Source organism: Bison bison, unplaced genomic scaffold, assembly GCF_000754665.1.
Source record: "Bison bison bison isolate TAMUID 2011002044 unplaced genomic scaffold, Bison_UMD1.0 scf7180017864491, whole genome shotgun sequence".
NCBI classification, from domain to species: Eukaryota; Metazoa; Chordata; class Mammalia; order Artiodactyla; family Bovidae; genus Bison; species Bison bison.
In genome coordinates, this window is record NW_011495050.1 from 1,375,867 (window position 1) to 1,381,866 (window position 6,000).

Sequence of the window (6,000 nt, forward strand, 5' to 3'; positions counted from 1 at the left end):
AGGTGGAAGGATTTGAGGAGCACTATATTTGGAGGAGGAAATGGCAAGCCACTCTAATATTTTTGCCTGGAGAATCCCAGGGACAGAGGAGCCTAGTGGTCTGCTGTCTATGGGGTCACACAGAGTCGGACATGACTGAAGTGACTTAGCAGTAGCATATTTGGAGAAGATCTTTTGGGAAGTTCCTAGCTCTGCGTGAGCTTCTGTTTTGTTTTGAGAAGTCTATATTTTATTTATTTAAGTAATTTTTTTAAAGCTTTAATTCACTCAAAATTCTTCAGTTTGTGGTGGCTCAGATGGTAAAGAATCTGCCTGCAATGCAGGAGACCCCGGTTCGATCCCTGAGTTGGGAAGATCCCCTGAGAAGGGAACGGCTACCCACTCTATAATCTTGCTTGGAGAATTCCATGGACAAAGGAGCCTGGTGAGCTACAGTTCATGGGGTTGAAACGAGTCAGACACAACTGAGAGACTAACACACACACACACGCACACACACACACACACACACACACACACACCAGGGTGGAGTAGGGTGGGGGCTGGGAGTCTGGGGGACAGGCAGTCGTGGGGACAGGGTTGGGGCGAGGCTGAGGCTGCCCCATTCCCACCCCTCACCGCCCCCCGTCATTCTTCTGCTCTCTCATCTCCACGTCAGCCGGCTATTTTCCTGCAGCCACTGCGGCCTGGGCCTTTTGCTCTCCTCCTCGGCCAGCCTCTCAGACCCGCTGGCAAAGACCTTCGTCTCCCCTCCAGCTGCCTGTGGATCTGCTGCAGACACATGGCCAGCTGAACCTTGGCCGACTTGTTGCTGGGTAGAGCTGCAGGCACTTCTGCAAGTCAGCCCGTGTGTTCGCCGCCAGGTGGGCCTCTCCCTGGTGGACAAGGCCCTTCTCATTGTTGCTGTCCACTTCCTGGGCCTTGTTACTGTTTTCAGTGGCAGCTGAGAAGACTTGCAGCTTCAGATGACACACAGCCAAGCTGAGGTGGGAGGCCGGATGAAGGGCCTGCACCTTCCTGTGCGTCCTCATCAGAGAAGCTCCACTTTTATTCCAGCCAGGACACAATCTTCTTTTTTAAAAAAAAAAAATTTAGTTATTTATTATGGCTGTGCTGCGTCTTCCCTGCTGTGTGCAGGCTTCCTCTAGTTGTAGGGAATGGGGGCCACTCTCTAGTTGCAGGGCACAGGCTTCTCACTGCAGTGGCCTCTCCTTGTGGCAGAGCACAGGCTCTGGGGTGCTCGGGCTTTGGCAGTTGGGGTGCGCGGGCTAAGCTGCCCCATGGTATATGGGATCTTCCGGCACCAGGGATTAAACCAGTGCCTGCGTTGCAAGGCAGGTTCTCAACCACAACCACCAGAGAAGCCCCAGGACACAGTCTTCTTGCACTGCAGCGCAGCTTGCTTGTACTTGCCTTCCTTGAAGAGCACAGTGCCTCGCTCCTTCACTACGGTCCTCTGCTCCAGGGTCTCAGAACTCATCGCCCCGGACTTGTTGGCCCTCTCAAAAATTCTTGTGCTATATTTCGTACATCAGCTCAGCATTTGGTGGGATCTGGAACTTCTCCTTCCCAGCATTGCTGAAAGCATACAGGTGTTAAGATACACAATGGAATGTTCTCTTTTATCCACACACTGAATGGCTTTCTCCAGCCCACAGGGCAAGATGCATGCTTTCTCCCTCACCAGCTTCAAAGCCGAGCTCTCGTGGGTCAAAGATCTGGTCCTCGAAGTATCCTTCCAGTGCAACTTCCAGGGTGGCGCTGTCGCTGGCTTGGCATAGCCCTCCCCATCGCCTCCGTATTCTCCTGATGATCCCCTGTCTTCTTCGTCTGTCAGGTCCTCTTCCTTGAACTCCAACAACTCCACCTCAAACACAAGTGTGGCTTTGGGAGGGATCCTGGGAGGGCTGCCCGCTGAGCCCTAGGCATGCTCTGGCTTGCAGGTGATGTGGCACACTTCGCCTGCCTTCATGGTTGCTACAGCAACATCCCAAGCCTTGATGACCTTCCCTCTCCCCAGGTCAAAGGAGACCCTGTCCTTGCGGTCCAGGCTGGAGTGGAACTTGGTGCCATCAAGCAGCCAGCCCCTGTAGTGGACAGAGACTCAGTCCCCGATCATTGGCATTTCCATGCCAGGGCCTTCTTGCTTGATGAACTCAAGCATACCCTCATCCTGCTTAGGGCTGAGGTCCACTCCCTCAAGGGGCTGCAGTGCCAACTGCTCCCTGCTCTTGGCCGCCTTCATCTCCTTGGTGGCCATCACACTGTTTCTCAGGCAGCGGTCACCAGTGGCTGGCTGGGGCTTGTGCCTTATTTATTTATTTTTAAAAATATTTATTTATTTTTTTGGCTGCTCCAGGTTTTAGTTGCAGATGTGCGATCTTCCACTGCAGCATGCAGGATCTTTAGTTGGTCATGTGAACTGAAAGAGTTTGAAACCAAGGATCAAACCAGGGTCCTCTGCTTTGGGAGTACAGCATCTTAAGCACTGGACCACCAGGTAAGTCCTTACATTTCATCTTATTTATTTTAAAAAGTTTTCATTTTACATTGGAGGATAGTTGATTAACAATGAAAAAGTGTTATTTTTAGGTGTACAGCAAAGTGATTCAGTTACACAGATACATGTATTTATTCTTTTTCAAGTTCTCTTCCCTTTCAGTTTATTACAAAATATTGAGCAGAGTTCCCTGTACTATATGAGCTTATTATTATTATTATTATTATTATTTTGTAGAGAAATCTGAGTATCTATGGACAACGTATCCAAGGGGAGTAACTTGAGCTTCCAGTGAAATTTGGAGCATTGTTGCCATCGCTCTGAATATTCACATTTCACTGAAAGAAGTCACCAGCATAGAGGACACCAGGTGAGGTCAGCAGACAAAAGACTAAAGTGGGTGAGCTCGCTGCTGGTGCTTTCAGCCTTTGTTCTCTTGGCTTCCAGAGTCCATGCTCTTGTGGATTTCCTGTGACCTGCTCTGGATAATCCTTCCCACCTTCTTTGATCAACTAATCCTTGCTATGGAGCTTTTAATTGTTGACATTCTTCGCGTCTTGGTCTTAGATTTCAATTATAGTCTATGAGCAGATGGCTCTCGAAACCTTTAATTTTTTTTTCCTTCCTGTTGGTGTTTTCCTTTTAAAATCACCCCAGTCCTTTAGTAAAAGAAAATCAACCTTGACAGCCATATGCAGAGACCTTGGGGAGATAGAAAGGCAGGGAAGTCTAGGGATCCCTCCATCTAGCCCCACAGAGAGACATGGAATCCTATGAAGGGAACTCAGATGTGGAGGTTCAGGGATCCCCAGCTGTTCAGTAAGGACCCGATGGAGGAGACATATGACACCCACACACAGAGTCTGGGGACCCGAGTCCAGAGACATTCAAGAGGCAAAGCTTCCACTTTTCCATGGTATGCTAGATCAAGGGTTCTTCACTCTGGATAAACAACAGAATCACCTGGGAGAATTGCTAAAATGCCAGAGTCCCACCCTGACCAATAAAGTCAGATTTAGGAAGATAGGCCTGGGTATCAGGGATTTTAAAAAGCTCCTGAAGGGATTTCAATGAGTTGTCAGGGTTGAGAACCACTTTGCTAAAGGAGGCTGACTTGAGAAACAGGTGGAGATGTGATGGAGGAGAGTGAATGTACACTTCTCCTGGCCCACCAGCAGGTTCAGAGGAGAGGGGCCTGGGTCTGTGGGCAAACATCTTGCCACCATGTGAAGCATAGCAATTAATCTACCATGAAGGACTATACAGCCAAAATATGGAGAAGGGCCACATCTTGATGACATCCCTGAAGTTAACACTGCGTTTGAGAATTTCAGTTTTATTTCTCATGCTTCCCTGGTGACTCAGTTGGTAAAGAACCTGCCTGCCAATGAAGGAGATGCAGGTTAGATCCCTGGGTCGGGAAGATCCCCTGGAGAAGGAAATGGTCACCCATTCAGTACTCTTGTCTGGGGAATCCCATGGACAGGGGAGCCTGATGTATTTCAGTCCACAGGGTGGCAAGTGTTGGACGTAACTTAGCGACAAAACCACCACCACCACCACTTTCTCTGTTTACTTAAGCCCAAATCCCCACGGACAGAGGAGCCTGACGGGTTACAGTCCATGGGGTTGGACATGACCGAACAACTACGCACAGCACATAAAGAGACTGTTACTCTCTACCTCCCCCTCCTCTGCCAACAATCTTCAAGGTACAGTCACACTTTATTTTTCGGCTGTGATGGGTCTTTGTTGCTGTGCTTGCAGGCTTTCTCTACTTGTGGTGAGAGAGGGCTATTCTTGACTTTTGGTGCTTGGGCTTCTCATTGTGGTGACTTCTCCTGTTGTAGAACTCTGGGCTCTAGGTGCTTGGGCTTCAGTAGTTGAAGCTCCTGGGCTTAGTTGCTCTGTGGAATGTGAGATCTTTCCGGACCAGGGATCAAACCCATGTTTCCTGCATTGACAGGTGGCTTCTTAACCGCTGGACTACCAGGGAAGTCCCACATTTGCATTTAGACCTTCCGTAAAGGTCTTTGCTTTTGCTTTGGTCAGTAGAGACTACTCATTGTGTCCTAATATTTGTTCTCCCTTTCTTCCAGTGCATAGCTTTCCAGCTGAACTTCCCAGAGAAATAAAGACTACAATTCTTAGCCTCCATTGTAGCTATGGCCATACTAAGTTTTGGCCAGTAGGATGCAGCAGGATAACGTGATTTTATCCAGAATCCTTAAAAGATAGCAAGAACGACCGTTTTCTCCATCCTTTCTCTATTTTGCTATCTGAAACATAAATGTTTCCATCTTTGACTTGACCATGAGGCTGTATCTTACGAATGGGACAGATGGGGAATTCCAGGGAGTGGAGCTACCCCATTGACTCTGGCCTGACACTTCCAGAGTTCATTTGTGTGAATGAGAAATATCAAATTTCTCTCTTATTAAGCCAATGCTATTTTGGGTTTTCTGTCACTCAAAGCTGAATCTAATCCTAACTAATATACCCTATTAAGTTTCACCTTGAGATATTTGGACCATCACTTTGTGTCTTTGGGTACTAATGTCATCATTCAACATCTCTATGCCATCCAGCTCTCTATCATCAGTTAATGAGATGGGTGTGCCTTCTGCGCTTCCACGATCATTAATAAAAATAGGATCAGGAGAGGGTCAAGGACAGCAGTCTCCAGGCTACTCTGGAGAGCTCTCTCTGTCCTGGTGATCTAGCCACCTTCTCTTTGGACACAGATGTGAGGTGGTTCGAGGGGAAGCTGAGGGGTGTCATCCACAGATCAGTAGGTCTCAAGATTTAGTGTGTAGCAGGACCACCTTGTTAAAGCACAGATTACCGGGCTTCAGCCCCAGAGTTTCTGATTCAGGATGTCTGGAATATGACCCAAGTATTATTTTTTAAATCTATTTTGTTGAAGTATAGCTGATTTACAATGTTGTATTAATTTCTGCTGTACAGCAAAGTGAGTCATATATATATGTATAATACACACACATATTCTTTTTCATATTCTTTTCCACTATGATTTATTACAGGATATTGAAGAGCTGATTCATTGGGAAAGACCCTGATGCTGGGAAGATTGAGGGCAGGAGGAGAAGGGGGTGACAGAGGATGAGATGATTGGATGGCATCACTGACTCAATGGACGTGAGTTTGAGCAAACTCCAGGAGACAGTGAAGGACAGGGAACCTTGGTGTGCTGCAGTCCATGGGGTCACAAAGAGCTGGAGATGACTTAGCGACTGAACAACAACAATTGAAAATAGTTCCCTGTGCTATACTGTAGGACCTTGTTGTTTACCCACTTTATATGTAATAGTTTGCATTTGTTAATCCCAGACTACCAGTCCAGCTCTCTCACCACCTCCCCCAAATATTTGTGTTTCTAACAAATCCCAGGTGATGCTGATACTGATGTTCCATACTTTGAGAACCATACTTTGAGAACCATCATCCTAACGTATCATCTTTCAGTTGGAAGGTGATTT

At 47.4% G+C, this 6,000-nt stretch overlaps 1 pseudogene; it reads right to left on the minus strand.

Moving 5' to 3' along the window:
* Positions 1 to 614: 614 nt before the first annotated feature.
* Positions 615 to 2,260, minus strand: LOC105005517 (annotated as a pseudogene).
* Positions 2,261 to 6,000: the final 3,740 nt, after the last annotated feature.